Source organism: Gobius niger (genome assembly GCF_951799975.1).
Source record: "Gobius niger genome assembly, chromosome: 23".
Lineage (NCBI taxonomy): Eukaryota > Metazoa > Chordata > Actinopteri > Gobiiformes > Gobiidae > Gobius > Gobius niger.
Window position 1 is genome coordinate 16,502,272 of NC_136874.1, and position 23,053 is coordinate 16,525,324.

General features: G+C 44.1%; 1 protein-coding gene across 4 annotated transcripts in view; it reads left to right on the forward strand.

Annotated features, from left to right (window-relative positions):
- LOC306981751 (neural cell adhesion molecule 2-like) overlaps positions 1-23,053 on the forward strand; it is a 453,723-nt gene that overhangs the window by 11,486 nt on the left and 419,184 nt on the right. The window lies entirely within an intron of this gene.

Here is a 23,053-nt window from a genome sequence, read left to right on the forward strand (position 1 = left end):
AGATGAGGTAAAAGGTAATAGAGTTTTTTTTATGTTTTCTTAATGTGTGTAGCAGTGCTTTCAAACAGCAGTAACAGCACGGCTATATCTCCCTTAAGCAGCAGAAGAAAACATGGCGGCCTCAGTGTAAACATCACCATCGCAAACCGCCGAGGCTACAGTCGAATGTGTGTTTTTGCAGATATTCTTTTTCTTTTTTTTCTTTTTTTGGCAAACTCTGAATCGCCGTGTTGTTTAGAAGCAAAAACCCGAAACTCTGCATTGTAGATGAGTGAGATTTGTTGAGTGCTTGGACAGTTCTGTGGGAAACGCCGGAGCCAATTACACGAAGAGGATTGTGTCTGTAAATATGGTGGAAGACACACTTTTGCTGTCTTCTGCAAACACTCGCTGTGTGCTCGTGGGAGGATTTTAAGCTTCCTGGATTGTCCTCACAATCCTTAAATGGTTTTGAATATCTCCTCAGCGCGTTCTACTGCGAAGGAAAAGACGGGGATGGATGAAGTGCACAAACATTACACGCTGTGGTACTGTACTACTCCACTATTGTGTACAAAGACTTGGCATCTACTACTTTGGCTACAACAACTATTACGTTTATCATGACTAGAACCAACTCGTCATTGCTCAGTAAGAATGAAGTCCTTATTCTGATCATTGACAAAACCTGCAGTTCATCTCTTTTCTGCGCGAATCATGAAAGAAGCATTTTGATGATCTTAATCGCTGAATCCTTGATAAAAATATATTGACTGACTCAGACAGCGCCAGCCCTGTCAAATTATGAAGAGGAATTGGGAAGTGAAGCGTGCTGGTTGCAAGCTAAGCATTGTTTGCCATTGGACGACATCCACGGCCCGGGCGCCGCTTCATGGGCCGGATATATTAAGTTATCTGAGATTAGAAAGTCGTCTGTACTGAGCCCGTTCACGCGTGCTTCCTATCAGACAGCGGCCCGCCGCCTCGTCATGTCTGTGGCATAATTAAGTCAAATAGTGATGGATGGAGTCTTCAGTGGGGTCCTTTCCGAGACCTGCCCAGCTGCCAATCACGCCCCCCCAATCAGTCACTGTCCTATAAACAGATACGAGGCTCCAGTCAAAGGAAAAAAAGTGGAAAAAGGGGGAAAATTGGGGGGAAAGGTAGAAAAAAATGCAAAAACAAGTGGAAAAATGAGAGTACATTTGGGAAAAATTTGGGATTTTTTTTTTTAGGGGAAAAAACATGGACAAATTTGGGGAAAAAAATATGTAGAAAATTTGGGGAAAAAGTGCAAAAACTAGGGAAAATTCAGGAAAGATGTTTCTGGGTCGTTTCGCCTTAAAACATGCAAAATAAATGAAATTGAAGGAAAAGGAATAAATTAACATTACTAATATGCTTTATGGTTCTTCAGTATATGACAAATAATTTAGTATAAGTGTCGAAAAAAGTATCGTTGAAGTACTGGTATGGTAAAATATTAAGGGCCCGATCTTGTGCATCAAAACGGAGACGATAGCGTGACATTTTGCCTCAGTAGGAGCACTTTGTGATCTTTCCACTCCAGACTTAGCGCATTTAAGTGGGTGGAGACACACATTTTCCTCCAACCAGATCGACTCCGCGTCCAGGAGAGTGGTTGTGTGGTTGTGGGGGGTGAACATGTGCTTTTGTTTTGCTTCGCGTTCACACCAAGCGTAGCTTGGTAGCTCTTTTTCTCTGGAGACGTGAACATGGTTTAGCTCACGATGGTTTAGCTCACGATGGGGTAAATAAAGTTTTGAGTTTGACCTGTGAGAGCCTAAGGCTTAAGAAAGAACGCAAGACAGCGCAATGTAAACCAGGAAGTGAATGTCAGCCGTGTTTCCATCAGTGCAGTCGCCTCCTCTTGTGACGCCCCCTCACAGGTGGCGGAGGGAGAATGGCACATATAGCGCCGCCACTCCGAAAATAATTTGCCAACAGCCTGCGCCGCCCCGTGCGCCGCCACAAGATCTGGCCCTAACAGTGCCCAGCCCTACAGCTGATGCCAGGCTCAGTGTCAGTCAAAACTAAGGTGACCAGATTTCTCACATTAAAAACCGGGACACGTGATATTTAACATTATTTGTTCATGTTTGATGCAAGTTTCAAGTAAAAAAAACACTACCTCTGGCATTGCTCCAGTGAAAAGACTGCATAAAACGGGGACAAATTAAAGGGATATTTTAGGATTTTTGACACAGGGCCTAATTTCCTAGTTATCCAGAGTGTTGTTGATTTCTGGAGAAATCCTGAAATATCCCTTTAATGGTCTCAGAGAAATCCAAGTGGCTATGGGACAGAGGCGTCACAACTGGGACAGCCCGGATAAACTGGGACGTCTGGTCACCCTACTCAAAGCAGCATGAACATGAGTGTGGAGGCTCCAGGGGCAGGCACTTCAAAAAAATCCAGTGATAGGAATGCTACAACAACACGATGAAGAAAACCACGATGTAAACTCGTTTTAAAGGCTGATTATATCCTTTTCATGTGCAGCGTTCTTCCGATCTCACGTAAGTGCTCCGAGTTTTTGGCTCCAGGTTTTTCTTACGCTGCCGACTTATTTTATTTGTATGTATTATTCACTGTGTACTGTATGTATGGGCTGGATGAATGTGTGGCGGGGAAGCTGCAAATGAATGGCCCCTTGGGGATGAATAAAGATAAGAATAAAGTCTGAATCTGAAATCTCAGGACGAGCTCATCCACTGTATGTCTCTCTGTGTGCATCTGCAGCTGCTCTGTGGCACCGACGGTCGGGCAGATAGTGAGACATGGGGGAAAACTACAATAAGTCTGAGTTATGTTGCTGCCAAACACATGTCACAAACGCCTTATGACCTACAGCTCTATCCGCAGTCCCCTAACAATAAAGACACATGTAAACTTCATAGAGGAGGTGAACGTACGGAGCATTGTACTGTGATGGAGATGAAGGTGCAGCAGTTATGGTAGCAATATTATTTGATCTTATCTTTAATGTTCTTCCAGATGAAAGTAGACCCAATGCTTTAGGTGAAATGACATGAATAAAAAGGATAACAGCCTTGACTCAATGGCCTACTTTGTCAGGTGTCAATGATATCGCCAAATATAACATTATCGGGACATTTCTCTTGTCACTTATGGTTGGCGTTTCGTCTAAGCAGGTGTATTATGCTTTTTTTCCATTTTCATTCAGTTTTATTATGACATTTCATTGGTTAGAAAATGCTACATTGATCTAAAATGCTCAAATACACTTTGAATAGTCCAAGCAGAAGGCTCCGAACTAACTCCAAAAACCGCCGCTCGACTCGATCAAAAGTGTCCCGCTGAAAGAACTGCCCCTTGAACTCGTCCCTACTTAACCACTCCTTTCAATCCCGTTCCCAGCTGTGACGATCTTGCTCGGAGATGACTCGAGGCTGTCCGGCTTGTCCTTGCGGGATCGCGCTTGTTTCGAAAGGAAGCGTCTTGAAAAGGGATGAGGCCTCTCGGATTTCTCGCCCGCTGGCCAGGATCCGCGCTCTTGATGACGGATAGATGAGAGGGTCGCGCGTCAGATGAGAGAGACGGATGGCGATGGCGGACACTTCGAAAGGGGGGGGGGGGACACTTGAGATGTGATTCGAGCTCGATACCCACCGCAGAGGCCAGACACTGTGCACTTTTGATTGCCTCTCCCTTCTTTTTTTCCCCAGACGGGCTTCAAAAGGAATTTCTTAATGCTTATTTTTGTTTCTATCCAAGCCCTCTTTTCATGTGCTCGCTTGGTCCTCCCACTCACGTTCGGAAATGCCAAGATATCCGCTCCCTCCCCTTGATCCTTTCAAGTAGGCCCCCATACTTAATGGTGAATTTGAAGACACTAATCATGTTGTTTTGCCTTTCAATGTAGCTATTAGCAGTTGTATACATATTATCCAGCGTGGCAGCGTGACAGGTGGAGTGGATAACACATATTATGTCATCAGTGTCGGGAAACAAGCGCACGTGTTGTGTGTCGAAGCAAGGACAGACCCTAAGAACAGTCAGGAGGACTTTTACAAACAAGCAAAAAGTGTCCTGTTCTGATGGAAGCCAACATTCTGAGTCCCATATATTTGTACATGTTAAATCTCATCATAATAATCCAAAAGTGCACCAGGAACGTCGGCCTCGAACTCACGAACTTGTGTTTAAAGTTGGGCGCTCTCCTCATTGAGCTACGCGGGAATCACACCAGTGCAACTACTCAGGGGGTGGACCCACACTGTGAGAAGAGAAAGGAAACACTATTGTGATTCACAGTTCTTATCAAATTATCATTTTCTAATAATAATGTGCCTGGTGCCCCAAAGATTTGAGTGGGAGTTTGCACCACGGGAGTTTAAGCTCTTTTTTCTTTCGGGGTTTTCTTGGTTGTGCGTTTTGGATTTGCATTCTGCCCTTCGCATCGCGTCTTGTGTCCTTTTATGGGGAATGAGGCGGGAACATATGCTAATTAGTCCTTCAAATTCAGCATCATCAACCTCAAAACACAGGTGCCCATGATTTTCCTATTGAAGAATGTTTTACTGATCTGGTGCAGTTTCCTGACAGTGCACTTAAGTACGGATTTTAGCAAGTCTTTCAAGCAGATGTTCATGCTCTTTGGGTTTAAAGGAATAGTTCACCATTTTTCTATACTGAGATATGTTCTTACCTGAGGATTAGTTGATGCGTACCTGGTCTTTGTGCCCGTGGAGGAGCTTGGTCGCTTCCAACTTCACCCCATTTGGAGCTATAGGAATACATTGGGAGAGGCCAAATGCTAGCAACATCTTTGGTCGTTTTGCGTGACTGAGGGCACACACGAAGACCAGACAGGTACGTATCTGGGTCTCTAAGATCAGGTAAGAACATATGGGGGAAAAAATGGTGAACTATTCCTTAAAGTGGGGGTGTTATGCAAAATTGACTTTTTCAAGCTTTACATCATGTTATTATGTCATTCCCTCATTAAAAACATTATTTTTGAGTAATGTGTAAAAACTCTGATGGCGGCCATTTTAGGGATAGGTTTGCCTGAGTCCTCCTAGGAACGCCCCCACCTCCTGGAGACGCCTCCGAGCTTTGGTCACCAGCCGAGTAACCAACCACTGCTCCTCAGCAGAACCCCCTCCCCACTGATGCCACAGACAGCGTGTGGAGGGGGCGTGTCTGAAAGGCTCAGAGGTTCTTAAAGAGACAGAGGCCTATTTCAAGACATTCACTACAGCCATTTTGAGAGAGACATTTTATACAAGGCAGTTATTCTAATTTACTGCATTTACAGACCAACAGAAGGTTTGTCATCATTGTAGTGTGATATAGACTGGTGCTATGTGGCTGAAAAAAGCATAATAACCCCTCTTTAAACAAGGCAAGTATAGCTCCAAAACTTCAGTTCACAAGCTACAATGGCCTCTTTTAAAAGCTAAGAACCGCCAGAGTTCAGTCATTAGGCTTTAATGACCAGCATTAAGCAGGACTTGACTGGGGACGGGTTTGGGCATTGTGGAAATTGGAAAGAGTTCCTCGGCAACCCAAAGTGCGGGGCTCATTCTGCGTCCCTCATACGTGCAGATGTAATGTTTACGAACATGCACGGAAAATGATCGCCCTTTCTTCTCAGATCCCCATTCCGCACGAGTCTTGGCGGTTTATCATCACGGTAATTTTGACAAGCCTTGAGCGACATCGTACATGATGCGCGACGTACGTGTGCCTTTGTAACGTCTTTACACTCCCACGTCGGGCGCTCCTGTTCTGTTTTCTCCCACACAACTCCCAAGGACAGTCTCCCCTGCTCTGAGGAATTCTCCGTAATTAAAGCCGCTGTCTTATCTTTACTTTCGATCGGACGGTGTGTTCACTGACACACCGGTATCCGCGGCTTCTCCTCACATGTCAGTCCCACTTTCCGTCAGGCTTTGAACCCACCGCAAGGGGATTACCACCGACTGGGTTTTGATTTCGCTTTTCTGATCTACCTTTTTAATACAAAGATATCCCCCACATTAAAAAAAAAAAACATTTCTTGATTTCCTTTCTAATTAGTCAACTTTTACTTCATCTTATTTTTAAAAGGAAGACGCTGATAAAAAGGGAAGTAATGAGGGAGATTTGCACAGCGTCTCTTCAAGTGAAACACTGCAGGGCCGGGGTCTTGAGGAAACCTTGTGATCTGGAGCATGCTTTATCGCTCGCAGGTTCTTGTTGACAACGTGATTAAAAGAACAGCATGTCCAGGCCAATAACAACTCTGCAAAGTCACTCACAAGTTTGCACTTTGTATTAGAAAGTTGTGTTTGTGTGCTTTCTTTTCCCATCCCCTGTTTTTGTTGCATTTTTGTGGCTTTTTTCAAGAAGCTTTTAGATTTGAGTAAAATCAAAAAGGACACAATGTGCTGAGTTAAGGCGGGAGTTAAGAGGTAACAGCTTTAATTATATTTGTTTTCTCATAAATCTACACACAATACCCCATAATGACAAAGTAAAACATGTTTTTAGAATTAAAATGAATACTCATGTACTTGACTGAAGTAAATTGATCGGAATTGATTTGGAAACACACACACACACACACACACACACACGTACACGCACACAATCTTGTACTTCTATCTCAGTGAGGACACTCATAGACATAATGTATTACCCAGACCCTAAGGTTGGGGCCCCTAACCTTATAAGTGAGGACCACCCAAAATGTCCTCACCTTCCAAAAATATCCTCACTCTGTTGGTTAAAAACTCACGCTGTTCCTCACAATGTCGTAATTACAAGAACACGCACACACACCTCTCGATAAGGTCCCACTGCTGACAGAGAAACTAAGCCCTGAAAGGGGCTGGAAGCAAGTTCGCCATTTTATACTCACTACTGCCACCTCAGGCCACATGTGTAACTGCACCTTCTATATTAAGCTCGTGCATGAAGGCAATTCGGGCCAAAGTGACACATTTTTGAGAGACCGTACAGGATTTTAGAGGCAGTTGTGGTGAACAGTTCTGAGCTCATTCTACACATTAGGACATGGCTGGAACATGTAGGGGGAGGAAAATACTTCATTTTAACATATTTAAACTCCTTATAGTTCCTTGAAGTCAAAGGAACTGTAGACTGGTTTGTGTCGAGGCTCAGATCTGGGGTCCCAAAGAGCCCAGTGACCTCCATCATTCGTAAATGGAGGAAGTTCAGAACCACCAGGACTCTTCCAAAAGCAAGGCCCGTCCAAACGGAGCCTTCAGGGAGAAGGGGGGAGACCGAGAACCTGGTGGTCACTCTGACAGAGCTCCAGTTACTAGAAGTAGCAGAGATCGCTGTTCGTACTTTCCGATTGGACTGTAAAACCGCCATTGGACACCTGTCTCCTTTACTACAGTACGTTAGCAGTTTTTAACAGCATACCTAGAAGTTCATTTTACAATTTGGTCATAAAACGCTAATTAAGCTAAAGGTCAAGGCCATTCTCCAGCTATTCATGAAAGGTCTACTTTAGAAAAGTTATTAGCACTCTACCCAGGAATCTGTTAAGTACAACTACTCTGTTCACACCTACACTTCCTATGACACCCATGACTGCTGGTACTTACCACCAACTTTAGCACCTTTAAGTTTTCATGAATAAATATATTTTCTTTTTTTGTCTTTATTAAACAATCTCAAATCCTATTAGCAAGTAATCTATCCTAAGACGTCTCAAGAAAGTCCCACGCCACTATCTTGTTATCTTTGTCATTATCCTCTGACAATACCAAACTGATTAGATTCCTGGGCGCGTGTTGCGTCGCAGGGACTCTCCATCACGGCCCAGCAAAAAGCCTGTTTCTTTGCCCCGAGAATCCAGATTACATTTATTTCACGCTGCTCCTCATCTATCCCGCGGAGAGTGGAGTGGGCGACCAAAGAAACGATAGATCATCTTTGCGCTCTCCAGGCCACCGTCCCAGCTGCAAAGACCGAGGCGAAGCATCGGGCTGCATCTCTGCGCCCAATAAGCGAGCCGTGTCCTGCGCTGGGAGCTGTGGGTGTGTGGGCGTTTGAGGGGGGGGAGTGAGTGTCCCATAGGAGGCGCCCCCCCCCAAGCCTCAAATGAATAAAGTGCTCTCTCCCACCTGATCGGGGTAGTTTCACTGGGAACCGTCACGCCACATAAAGCCACGTGGAAATGAGGTGCGCGCCCCACCGAGGGAGGGGGGGTGTGGGGGGCCGCGGGACAAACCTGTGTGACTGTGACACTCCAGTCCCCCTGTCCTGCCTTAGAAAACTTTCACTCATTTGCTTTGCACTTGATGCTCTAATCTGACAACAGTGTTAGAACCTAGAGTAAGTAGTGATAAGCTTCAAATCTATTTTACATCTAAGCCCAAGTGCTTAATGGGAAAAGTTTGAGAGCCACCATTTTGGAACATCAAAAGTCTTTTCTTTTTTTATTCCGAAAATTACCACTTTACTCGTGTAGAACTATGATGAACACTTACCCCCGCCATTATCCCATCAAACTAAGTTGTAATTAGAGAAAATAAAAACCAAAAGCTCTTTAAGCTCCAGTGCCACTAGTGCACGCTAATACGCTAACGATTTCTTAGAATTAATTGATTCAACGGCAACATTTTGAATGTGACGCGCATATGAATCTACGTTTCGTCTGGTGCACTTCCTGACTCGCATTGGTTTGTTGGTTATGAACATGGAACATCACAGTCTTGGCTGCTTCTTCAAAGCAAGAAGCAGCCAATAACAACAGCTTTTTGAAGACTGTAAATTTGTACTTGGGCAAGTATGAACAATATTTATACAATATTCCCTCAAAACAATATACAGTGGGAGGAAAATGTATGAGAGCGCTTTGGAATTTCTCACATTTCTGACTAAATTGCTCACAAAATGTGGCCTGATATTCATCAAAATCATAAGAATGAGTAAACAGTACCTGCTTAAAGTAATACCACCCAAACATTTGCATTTTATCATATGTTTGTTGGCCACAACAGGTAAACAGTTAGAGGACAGGAAAGAAAAAGTAAGTGAACCCAGGAATTTCACTGAACTGCAACCGTTTTGTAAAGAGGAATGGAAAAAATCTGATCATTGTGAGCGTCTGATCTGCAACTACAGAAAAATAGTTACTGCTGCAAAAGAAGGATCAGCAGATATTTAATACAAGGGTTCACTTACTTATTCCACACTGTTGTGAATGTGTCAGGTTTTTCTGCAAAATATCTTGATAAACTTGTGAATTATTTTTTACATTGATGATGTCCAGGCCTAGAGGCAACAAAACAGCCCCGCACCACGACTCTCCTGCACCATGCTTCACAGTGGGGGGAGGGTTTTGATGTTGATCCAGTTTTCCTCCACATATGACGTTGTGTGTTCCTCCCAAACTATTCAACTTTGGTTTGTGAAAGAGCTTTTGGATGCTCCACAGCACTACTGGTTGAAGAGTTTTCTTAGCTTTTGCTCATTCATCAATACATCATTTGACGCACAGTGAAACTTTCTGTGGAAAAAAAAAACGTTGTCAGCAAGTATTAATGTTATTGGCACAATATGGATTCAGACGGCGTCTCTGGAATCGCCCATATATGGTCATGTTTGAAGCAGTTAAGGGGGAACAAAGAGGGAAAAACAAAAATCTTTCTCCCATTACTCTAAAACTACTTCAACAAATTCTGAATTATGAATATAGTTTTCAACTAAATAAAGATAGATAAAGAGAGGAGCAAAGTGTTTTACAGCCCATAATTCATGCATCATGCTACGTGCAAACGCTAGCTACGACTGCCATTTTTTTTACACTTCGACTGAACAATCTGCTGTGAAAAAAACATCCATATGGACCTGATTTAGACTTGACATTTTTTGTATGTGATAAATAAGTTTAGATTTTGCCAGAACATGGCTAAAATATAAGCTTGGCCCCTTGGCGAGGCCACGCCCCCTTCGATTCCCAGCTCCCACAGGTGCAGGCTGTCGGTGTGTCCTAGGGTCGGTGTGTTCTTGGGCAAGACACTTCCCCCTCCTCGCCCCCAGTGTCTGTGTACATTGGTGTGAAGGAGAGTGAATGGGTGAGTGGTTCCTTGACGTAAAGCATGTTGAATGCGGAAAAGCTTTAACTAGAGGCCATTCACCAAAATAATCTCAGAATGGAAATGTTCCACATGAATCTATGGAAAAACATTGAATCCTTGCAATGTGCAGTGTCTCGCCTTATTAAAAACAAAGTGCTGATAATCTCGTCAGGAGCGAATCCCTTCAGCCTCATCACTGTTTTCCCATTTAACGGCCTCCGTTCATGTGACTTCGCCGTGAAATCCTCACGACAAACGCGCCGGCCGCCGCGCCCGTCGGGCTTCACATCTCCCCCTTATCGCCATCTTTCGCATTGGCCTCCATTCGCCACAGCTCCCTCCTCTTGTCACCAGCGCCGCGGCCCCGGAGCGCCGCAGGATTAACACAATGACTAATCACTCTTAACCGTCCCGGGCCACGAGAAAGAAAAAAAAAAAACCTCCGCCGTCGTCGTTTTTTTTGGAGTCAACTTGGCGGAGAGTCGTTTGTAGCCGCCGGCGCCTCTGTGTCATTTGTGCGGGGAAGACAATTTGCATAATAGTGGTTGTGGGAGACGTGCAAATGCGATCATTGGAAGTTGTTTGTTTTGGAAATTGGATGATTCTGGGCTGTTTTCAAGCCAGCTTTTTTTTTTTTGCGCTCGACAAACATGAGAGTGGACGGTGTAAAAGCGTCATCAAATTGTAAAAATTCCATCAATATCTTATGTTGGTGACAGATTTGCATAAAACAGTACAGTCCTTGATGCTTTGCGTGCTATTTCCACCATTCTCACTCGCAACAAAAGGATCAATTCCTGCCTTCATGTATAATTAGCAACGCAATCAAGAGCTTTATGTTTTATCTTACACAATACATCGTCTAAATACTCAAAAACTAATCCTGCCTTTCTTCTTTACAAACGCCATTGATCTCGCTCTGACTGAAGTCTGTGCAAACCGCTTCTTGAATTTCATCTATTTTCCCCCACAAACAAATCACCCGCCTTCGAACATGAAAGAAGTCGAGTTTTGATTGACACTAATGACTGTTGTTTAGTAAAGACGTTGCGCTCTGGGGAAAAAAGGGATAAGAAGAAAAAAAAGTCTTCATCTTGCGAGAATCGAACGAGGCTAGAAGCGGAGAAAGATGCGATTGCGAAATGAAAGAATTGCTCCCGAGTTCTGTTTAGTCAAGGTCAACAAGCGACTTTTTTTTTTTTTCTTCCGCTTGCATCACCCGTCGGGCACTTTCATATACATGGCATTTATTTGCGTAACGCTTTATAAACGCCGCGTTCCTTTGAAGTCGGAGTGCGTTGGGCGGCTGAAGATGCCTTTTCACCACGTCCCATTGATCTTCCCTCTCCAGTACGGCCCGACAATTTGTTTTTCTTGCACGCCTCTTCCTCTGTTCCTCTGGCTACTGAAAAAAATAAGCAGAGTTTATGAATACTGATTTACTCTTTTTAACTCGAGGTCCTCCGGAGAAAGCGGAAGAATCGGCCTCTTTTCACCGAAGCAGTAATTGTCCGACACATACATTGCTGTGTGGATGTCTTAAAGAGTTCTGTAGTTAGCGCCGCTGTTGACGGACACGGCCATGTAAAACCCGTACGCCCATATTCGGTCATACACTACAGGAAGTAAATGTCAAGCTTGGGTTTCAATGAACGAGAATATCTATCTTGTTTTTAAGCGGTTTTCTCTCACTTTTTTTTCCTGATCGGACCAAGATCACGTTGCTTGTTTGATGACATTTCCGACTGGTTCTCGCTTGAAATAATGAGGTCAAACCAAATGCAGATGGGATGAGTGCAATTTTCTTACCCCATTGGCAAAGAAGTCAATCAGAAATAAAGGCGAAATGTATTGAAACGAGTCAGAAACATTGAGCTCGAACGACTGAAATAATCTTGGTCAAACGTTCAACTACATCCTAACAACCAGAGGTCCCGAGGTCATTCTAAGGCTTCTGGTAGGTTTTGAGTTCCTGTAGAAGGCAAATGCCACCTAAATGAAAGATCTTCGTAGCACATTATGGGGTTGCAGGATAAAGCAGTATGAAAATGTGTGTCATTAGTTAAATGTCCGTCATGAAGGTTTTTTGCTTCTTGTGCCGAGGTCCAGCAACTTCCAGCAAACCTCATCTCACTGACTTTTTCCCTTCAGTCCCCAACGGTGCTCCTGTCCCAATTCTGGTGACACTTTCCTGCCCTGCTTTTAGCACTGTGCTTACATAACTCTTTACTTGTCCCGACCTGGGAAAGCTGGCTACAGTATCCCGGGGTGCACCTCTGCTCTGAACAAAACCATCCATTATCTGCCGGGGAATCGCGGATGGTGGAAAGTCCTGCAGCTCGCGAAGACGTATGGCCGGGGCTTTTGGCTCGTGTCACTTCAAGGTTGTTTAATGGGAGTCTTTTGCCAGTTATAGATTTGGTGGACGTGACTGGCTTCGGCGCTCGCATCGCCGTCAGTGCGGTGTTTTAGAGAAAGGAAAGTTGTGCACAGCAAAACCCAGTGCCCTTTACTCAAATAAGTCACAAAATTAATGCTATCCCACTTCAAACATAATCAGTGTTGTGCGTTTACCCACCTGTTTGATGAGATTTTAGGCCATGTTTGAGGTTAAGGTATCATTTGTTGTCTCAGGGAAATGTGTGCTCTGCATTTGGGCTGTCCTTAAACACGCTAGAGCAGTGGTGCCTGGGAACATCTCAACAAGGCTTACATTGAAATAGAACTGAACAATTTACCATATACCTCTATTTTTGGCTTTATTTGCAAAAAACAGGAAAAAAAATCTGTCAGATGGAGGACACAGAGTGACTTTGAGATACTATATTGTCTATTGCTGATATATCGGTCGATCAGAGATTGCCCGATATATATATATACAGCCAGGCTCTGATTGACCTATTTGAGTATATCGGACGATATCTCTGGAACCAAAAAAGATATACATATTTGTACACATATTTATTATATACATATTTTTTTGCATTGGAAATAGCTCAGTAAAAGCCTTCCACAACTTCCTCGGCCTCAGGGGAACTGGGAAACATCACCATCGAAAATCGGTCACAAGTTTGTTCACCCCAGATCATATTTTATACATTTTTTGTTACAAACTTTTGCTTCGAATTTCAGAACCATACTGAAGAACCTACTGAACATCCATCCATCCATCCATCCATCCATTTTCTTCCACTTGTCTGTTTCCGGGTCGTGGGGGCAGTTGTTGGAGCTGCCCAAATCACATTGCGCCAGCCCCTTATGGCTCCTCCTGCAGGTGGTGGGTCCACAGAAAGACGGCCTTGTGGTTCTCAGGCCTGTTGGTCTCTCATAAGGGGCTTCTGAACGGCTCTTTGTCTGACCCGTCAACTAGGACCTGTTTGCCCTGGGAGACCCTACCAGGGACACGAATCCCCCGACAACAGAGCTCCCAGGATAATTCGGGTACTCAAACCCCTCCACCACGTTAAGGTGACGGCTCCAGGAGGGGAACCTACTGAACATGAATGTCCTAAAGCGCCCCTTGCTGTCACAGATCAACACTGGCACAGTTGTAGAAATAGCCCCAAAAAACATTGCCTGTGCATATCGGTATTGTCCTTAGAAAAACCCTTATCGGTCAACCTCTCGTCTAAAAGTAATTATTTTCATATTCGCTGCTCTACAGCGTTACATCGGTATCGGACCCCAAAAACCCCTATCAATTGGGCCCAAGTATGGATATTGTGTGACCTAATATTGTGTTGGTGATATACAGTGCAGCCCTTAAACACAAACCCTAAAAGTGTCAGGATTTACTGTGGGTCCAACTGTAAGCCTGTGCAACTCTCGCAAGTCGAAAGGTGAGCTGAGTTAAAACAAATCTTGTGGCTATGTGCACTTGTTTGTGGTCATATTTACTTCTGGATTTTGCTTACGCTTTGATATCTCCCTGTTTTGGGTTGTTGCCCCATTCTTGCTCAAGGCTTCTAGAGCTGAGTGAAGATGCAGCGCCGGTTATCTGCCCGCATCAGCAAAACAGTATGCAAAACAAGCAGCATAGGCACGCAAACCTGGCAATCTCCCACTCACACACACACACAGACAGAAAAACACACACACACTTACATATACACTCACTTTGGCTTTCCTGGAATCCCTGCATCTTTCACTACACCGCGCATCCATTTCAATCTCTCCGTAATTGCGAAAGTTTTAATTTCATCCGTTGACGTGCGGGTCCCGGTGACGGCGACGACATAATCATATAGGGGAGAGTCTGAAAGGGGGGCCTGGCAGACAGCAGATCATTACCTTCCCATCGTAAAACGCACGGCTGGATACCCCCCCGAGTGCGCCGTCACGAGATGGGGCTGAGTTTGCTCAGAGGGAGGCGGATACAGTGACTTCCCAACATGCGCCGACGTCTGCAGACTCTTACAGGAAAACCCAGCTCCTGGAAGTGTGTGAGGAGAGTGGGAAGATTAGTGGTTTGTTCTCTGAAAGACACAAATTGATGCAGAAATTGCATAAGAAGTACAAGATGAATTGTTATCCACAGCAGACAAATAACAGAGCATAATAAAAGCATAGAGAATGGCAGTTGGAGGAAACCATACCATCATCATTTTTATACCTGAGAAATGCTGAAACCTTTCTGTCGTTGTCTTCCGTCTTTGTAATACCAGCCTTTCAAAGCGTACAGCTCCGATCCCTGTGTACCTCCGTGCACCGTGTATTTGTCAGTGCGTCTGGATATGCTGATTGCCTGACACGTGGAAGCCTCGCGTGTTCTCTGGTTCACACTGGCATTTTGACATGAACGCTCTCTCGCAGCGTCCTGACATAAAAGCAGCGGGGGAAGTCGGCATCACTTTAGCCTCTTCCTGACACATTTCCTAATTCGCTCTCACCTGCAGCTCTTGCAAGATTGTGGAAGAAGGAAATAGACGTGGACCGATCCGGCGTTTTTGCTTCCGATACTGATGCTGGGGGTTTGAGTGTTTCTTCAGTATCAGCTGATGGGATCGGGGCATCACTACTCATGGCCCTCTGTAGTTTTAGTCTGAATGTTTATTTACCTTTAGTTTTAGGCTTCTCTTCCTGGTATGTCATTTTGAGCCTGTGTGCTTCGTCTCGCCCGCCTCGTAAACCACCGATTTGTTCTACATGGCCAACGCCTGTGTGCGAGTTAGAGGAGACAAACATATTTGCCCGTGCTCAGAGTCATGGGGAAACGGCTGTGTGCGTCAGAGAATGCCACCGTTGTTTGCTGTGTGGTCCCACTGATGCTATCGCTAACGCTAATCTACTGAGTGGGGGTTTGTGCCAAAGGGGGCTGACAGAGGAGACAGCAGCAGTCCTCCTGATCAACCTCATAGGAACCACTCTGGACAGAATATCGGGCGGGTAGTTCAACAGAGTGGACAGAATAGATTCTCTTCTTTAAAGTTGTTTGACGGATTTGCCGCGGCTTGATCCTGGAAGCAGATTATTGAATGTTTGGGTTCGTAAAGCTGGCCCCATCTTTATCTGTCTTTGAGGTATTGATTTGGAATGAGAATAAAAAATGTTGTTTTGATTTATTTATGATGGTTTGTTGGATGGGAGTTAGAGTTGTTTTATCGGTGCAAATGAGTTCACACTGAGGGCCCGAGGCGTGTGTTTGTGTGGCGGTGCTGTGTTTGCCAGATTGTGAGTGATACGCAGCACCTGCTGCAGTTTTGATCGCTCAAATTGGTGGGGATGGTTTGAAAATACAAAATTGTGACAGGGTAAACAAAGTGTGATCTGACTTCTCTCTCTTTCAACAACAGGCTCTGTGCACAGAATATTTTTTGACTTACTTCCACTGTAGGGTAAAGACAACCTCCTGTCCACCTTTTAGCCTAAATCAAAAATAGAATAAGTTTTAAAATACAGATTTAAGATTTAAAGCTTTAAGAAATATCAAGGCAAGTTTGTTTCATGAAAATTAGTGGCTGTGCAATTTGAACATGTGTTGGTGTTAAACTAACATTAGCCTTTAGCTTCAAGGCTAAAACACAGAAGTCTTCTCTGGCTGCTTGCTTGTTTGAGACACGGTTGACTTCATAGGAAAGAGTCATTACCCTGGGAAGTCAGTGCACAATTCAGAGGGATTTGTGAATCTGTATAGTCCAGATACCTCCTCGTCTGTCACTTTTTTGTTTCCTGTAGCGCCTCTTGTGATGCAGGTGTGCTGCAGGTGTGGGGGCTCATGGTGCCGCTTCAGTGTTTCAGAAGAAGAAATGTGTAGGTCTCAAACATAGATATCATATAATAAAGGCTAGATGTCTTAAAGGAGACTCACTTCCGGCATTATTGGTGGCCATCTTTCTACAGGGAAGCTTTCTAGTGAGCTCTGTGGTATCTGAAGTAAGGTACGAACACAAATCCTCTTATCTTGCAGAAATCTTGGTGGATTTACAAACGGTTTGGTTTCCTACAAATGTCATTAACATTATTTCAACATGTTCTGAATGCTGGAACATGACGTTTATAACAAAGCAAACTGTTTGACAATTGGTAGAAAATTAAGCAAGTTATGGTTATTCATAAAATAAAACACATTGTTACGAGTGAGCGAACTCCCTGTGGCAAGATGGCCGCTGTGCGTGGACGTCGGCCTTTAGTATATGATATCTGTGGTCTCAAATGTCTTTAGCTCATAAGCTAGCTGTTTGTTTACTTTTTTGTTTCCTTCAGGTCCTTCATGGACGCTCTACAGTAAAAAATACACTGAACCTCACAAAAACACAGCAAAGATGTAAACAGTGTGGAACATAAGCCACAAATGCAGTTCACAGAAAAAGGCCTTCTGAAAAAATGTTGCTGTAACAAGAGAGACGGAAGCTGTGTGTCCCCTGTGTGGAGCAGACGGAAGAGTCCACCTGTGTATTATATGTCCTCCTGTCCCCTGGCATCACAGCTGCAGTGCAGGCAGTGCCCTCGTGGCTTGCCTGCAGAGGATTGCTTTGATGATTGCTTATTACCAGAGACCTTACCCACCACCTCCACACAACTCACCCATTGTTCGTCTTCCTGGAGGTCATATTGTCATCTTTTATGGGCCCGGGGACTCAAATTAGAGGGAAAAATAATCAAAGGCCAATCCCATTTTCCTGCGCTTTCTCTGACCTCCGCGTAACATATGAATAAATAAAACACACAGCTAAATATGTGTACTATGTCGGCTGCTGTGTTGATGCCTCTATTTTCCTGACGTTGCGCGCCCGAGGAAGCGTGCGCGTCTATAGACCCCTCGTGAAACGGGTGATTTATGGGCGGTTTTTAATCAGCCGCTAGAAAATGTTATTAGACAGCCTTTCTCGCGCTCCCGCCGACTGCAAATGAGGCGGGGCCCTGCGCTGCACCCTGGGATAGCCGGCTGTAATTAGTTCTGGGAAGTCACCTGTTACCGGGGCGAGATTGAAGCAATCGGCGAGGGGGGTGGGGTGGGGGGGACGGATGGACGGTCGCTCAGAGAAGGAAGACAGACAAACAGATAGGATGAGCCGAGGGAGGGAGCGTGAGGAGGAATGCATTGACCTGTACACCCCCGCAGCTCCTGGCGTGGCGCCCTCCTGACAAGCAAGGCATGGTCCACCTGACACTTCCTGCATGCATTAAGGGAGATGTGCGGGGGGGAAATAATAGGGGAATGTCTATCCGCTGTATCACAGTTCAGGTCGAGGCGCATTCTCAGAATACGTCAAAGTTTTCAGCTTTTTGAATGAGGTCGAACGTGCATCTTGTGGCCACGGAACAGTCTCCTCTTTTAATATGTTAATAACGGAGAAACCTATAGATAACATAATGCCTATAGAAAACATAATGCCTATAGATAACATAATGCCATAGTGCCATAACCAAAGTTTGTGCATTTGTAGCAATACACGCAGATAATCCAGACCAGTCCTCCTTTTTATTTCAAAGGTCTTGGCCGATCAATTAAAATGGTTGTCTAGCCGTGAAATTCTCCACAATACAGCTGTTTGTTGCCGGGCTCTAACAACATGTACGCAACTTTGTGCAATTAAGGTCAGTCGAAAGGATTGCTCCTGTCCAGTCCAGACTTTCTACATTCTGTGCAAAAGCAATTATCTGGTTCTTTTCGTGGACTAAACTCTAGGAAGCAGGGATAAGACTAATTGGGATTGCATGTGCTGAACCGTGTGGAAACCAGAAGCAAAGCAGTTGGAACTGGTCGAGGTGCCAAGACTGGCTCAAGATCAAACTCGATCTCAACGGAGCACAAGGACTCCCAAGCAACACGGCACCTCATACCACTACCAAACAAACGAGGGCATTTTCTATAACCTATGGAATCTGTTTTCACCCATTACCGCAACATTTAGATATTTCATCACCTGATTGAAAAGACACATTTGCAGAAAGTTGAAGTATGCATCCCTCACCACAGTGCCAGTGTCAACCCCTCTCCGAGATTTCTTCCAAACGAGCCAAAGCCAGTCGGCAGAATGGTGACCTCTGCAGAAGCGCTCTATTTGTCTTCAACTTTGTGCTGAATCTCACTTCCATTGTTTCCGCCGTGGCGGGTGGGCTCAGCTGTGGGCCTGATTATTTATGACTTCTTTTTTTTTTTTTTTTTCCCCGTGTCAAAAATATGTTGCTATTTTTCCGCGGCTCTACAGTAATTCCAACAGCGCTCCGAATCGATACGCGGAAGGGGAAGGCAGCCACTAATTATAACCGTGCCCCTGCAATAATTCAATAGTGCTTTCAGTGGAGCCGCTATTGCGTTACACCGATGATTAAACCATGTTATTGTATCACTGAAAAAGATGGGCTGCTAAATGCCAGTCATTTCAGATAGATGTGATGTTTGGATAGTGATCCAACGACTACAATTTGCCTGTGCCTGCGATAGATTAGTAAGGAAATAGGTAGAATTGAAGTTGAGATTCGGATTCCTTTGAAACTTTTTGCTGATCTATTTTTGGCTCCCCCTTTTTACAACATCCGCCTGTCAGTCTCACCCACGCGTTGGAACCGAAATGGAAGAATCACGGGCATGCGGGTTCAGATGTACACAAGCAGACACGGATATGCACCTGCTGTCAGACTAGTGAAAACATGATAAAATATTCACAACATCTCCCTGCTGTTCGGCCCTATACCTGTCTCAGCGTTTTCCGTCTGCGCTCCCGTGTTTGTTTTGAATAGTTAAAAAAGATGTATACGCCTTTCTTTCATCTCGCCGGTCTTGCACCTGAAACTCGACTTCAGCTTTTGGAGCATTATCCAATTTCTGTTTTCAGGTTTCAAAAGCAGTAAACATTTTAATATTATCATAATCATAGTCTTACTTTCAGATTTTAATTGGGCAGGTGTCAGCGCTGGCGGCACGAAAAGGCAAATTTCTCTAACCAATCCTCTCTTTTGAATTGCTAATGGAGCCTTTATGACGATCTAAGTTTATTCAGTCGATTTGATTAACCCACTTTATCCTGTAAAAGCCCTGATCTGCATTTTAGGGGGCGGCAGGAGACAAGTAAAACAGCTGCATAGCTTTAGGAGTCCCGCAGGAGTCTATTCTCGGCCCCATCTTGTTCTTCCCAAAATACACCTGCAGTGCGGCATCCACTTTTTCCTTAAATCAATGCACCTGCGGCTTATCGTCAGAGGGAATTTCAATACTTTTTGTTTGTTGTTGTTTTTGTAAAGTAACTCATGTGCAATAACGCCGATGCAAGGCTACGTGCAATAACCTCTATATCAGCCTCACTTTATCCACCACCTGCACTAGGACTGTAGACTTTGCACTGGCAATGCTGACATTTTTATATTCAGTCCTAGTTTATATTATGTATACTTTTTTAAACTTAAAGCTTTGTACACTTCTGTAACTATTCATTGTTTGCACACTATCCTGTCCTGCCTAACCCTTGAGAGCTGTTGTAGTAAGTGATTTTCTCCATTGTGAGATTAACAAAGGCTTCTCTTCTCAACTTTCTGTTAGTGTAGAAAACATGTAATTACTGACTAGAGACATAGATACAGACGGCATCGCGTCATAAGGGGCCGGTTTTGTGAAAAATAACTCTTTTTAGCCGTTTTTTGGTGGAATAAATTGTGTTTTTCACACACAAGTAAAGTCATGTCTAAATCAGGTCCATCAGGATGTTTTTTTCACAGCAGATTGTTCAGTAGAAGCGGAAAAATGGCAGTTTTAGCTAGCGTTAGCATGATGCTAAATGAAGCCACACGTTATATAGCGCTTTTCTGGACACTCAAAGACGCTTTACATTGCACTATTCGTTCACTCCATACTCGGTGGTGGTATGCTACTATTGTAGCCACAGCTGCCCTGGGGTAGACTGACGGAAGCGAGGCAACCAGTCTGCGCCATCGGCCCCTCCGACCACCACTCACTCACTCACTACATTCGCTAGGCTTCCTGGTGTTACCAAACGGTCTCCCATGCAAGTACCGACCAGGCCCTTCCTGCTTAGCTTCCAAGGTCTGACGGGATTGGGCAGAGCAAAGGCGGTATGACCACGTATTTATGGGCTGTTGAACCACGCTCTTCTCCATGTCTTTGTATCTTTAGGGAGAAAACTATATGTTGATAATTCAGCATTTGTTAAAGTAGTTTTGGAGAAATGATAGAAAGTTTAGATCTTTCTCCTCTTTGTTTTCCCCCTCAACTGCTTCAAACATGACCATATATGGGCCGATAAAAGATGCGATTTGTATCTATACCTTAACACAGTGGTTCCCTGTGATTAAAAGAGATTAAGTTGTACTGTTTTCAGTATATTTTTAGTTTACAACAGCATAGACTTTGTGGAATCCATTAAACAATTCAAAATTAACAGTTTAAATACACATTAGCTTGATTTTAAAGTATGTTCCTGCTGTGAAGTAGAATAAGAGGCATCACTTTTTACAACGGGGTCTTGGGTTGTTTGCATGGTCATTTTTGAGGCACCCGCCGAACATACTGTTTATTTACTGTCACATTAGTAGCCATTAGAATTAGCTTAGACGTCCTTTTGTTAATCAAGAACATACAAGAAAAAGTCAATTGCAGAAATAGCATTTTGTAACTCTGATTTTGCATTCAGACACTTTGATTGCAGATCTAATGTGCATGAAAAGAGCTGCACTTGAAAACCTCCGGCGCTGTTTACATAAGCGCGCCTTTCTATCCACTGCTTTCATGTTTAATAAAAGCCATAATGTGCCGTTCTCCTCCTCAAAATCCCTACCCTTTATTAAATCATCAGGCCTCATTCTCCCATTGAAGAGATGCCTTGACCTGCGGCTACACCGAAGCTTATCTCCTCGCGAAGCCGCTCCGATTCCACATTTAGAGTGGTCAACAGAATTCCCGCCTTCCCGTGCAGTTTGTGTGTTTGCTGAGTGGAGCGCGAAGGATCTGCTCTGACAGTCCGGCTCCTGGCTGCCTGATACGTCTTGGTGAATGGAAAGCCGGGCCTTTTCACGTCTCAGCGGGAGCCGGTACCCTGCCAGCGACGGCTTTTTTCTCTCTTTTCTAGCAGTACGTGTTCTCTCACTATCAGCTCACGGGGGCTCAAACACTGCTGTCACCAGTCGACTTCATGCCACGCCAGGATGCCACGCTCTGAATGGTCATTTACATGTGTCAAACTGTATTATGACTGCCCGCTTCTCACGGCAACGGAGCCAGTAAACACAAATAAATGCTGGCCTGTGTTGACGAAAGACGTGTCAATCATCTGTTGCTCTTTCTTCAGCAAACATGAAGCAAAGACGCTCTTTGGTTTAGCATAATACCCTCAGTACACTGTTTTTCTGTCATGATTTATGATTGTGCTGAAAGTGTTCAAGTGCTGATATTTTGAAGTCAAGTGCAGGGAAAGAGAACGGCAAACTGCAAGGACGAAGTTGTATTGAACAGGTGGCCACTAATAGGAGCCTCAGCATTGATTTTTTTTTACGTTTGTGTTTTGAAATGACAGTAATTTTTGAGCGCTCCTGAAGACAAGGAGAAAAAAAGAAGGTCTATAAGCAGTAGCTGTCCACGCTGTTGCCATCAGCCACTGGAAATGCAGGACTTTTCTCCAACAACATTTACTTTTATAAAAGTGTGTTAAGAACAAGTTTCAAAATTCGATTATATTATTCTTTAAACTCCTCCCCGGAGATGTTTAGATGTTGTCTGTGGTGATTCGTTCGAGGCTGGCGTTTGGTCCATTTAACTCGCGCTTCACTTTGCTTTCCTCAGTACTTCAGCGATGAGAGAATTTAACACATTTGTTTTGAACCCGATGCCACGTTACAGACGCGGGAGGGCATCCTCCAGCTCCCACACCGGACAGAGGTAGAGCCGAGAGGAAGACAGGGATAGGGTTTGTCACCGGTCTGTTGTGCAGATGAGTGAGTGATGTCTAAAAAGGGTCCATGTGACACCTCCAGCTCTCCATCTCTCTCTCCACGCCACAGCTTTGTGTTTGGATTTGGAGCTGTTATTATGTCTGTCATTGGAAATGGACACGTGTTTTTCAACCCACTCGTATTAAATGCAGGTGCATTGTTATTAAGATAAGATCAGACAATCCTTTATTTATCTCACAATGGAGAAATTCACTTGTTACATTCAGCATTCAATAAGATCACTCAGATTGTGCAAAACAGAAAGGAAATGTGCAAACAGTTAAATAGAAGAAGAAGAAGAAGATCTTTATTTATATAGCGCCTTTCACAGACATGGTCACAAAGCGCTTTACATGAGACAATTAATAGTAGGAACAAAGAAGAATCTTACGTACAATAAGTTAAAGCAAAGATCTTGAGGGGTGGAATTATAACAATAAGGAAATCAGAATACATACAAATAGAATAAAAATTAGAATAGATTATAAAGTAGAACATCGAGGTGCAAAGTATACAGTCCTAGTGCAGGTTGATACAGGGAATAAAGTGCAGTTGATATACAGATTATTGCACATAGTTTTGCAAAGGGGTTATTGCACATGTTG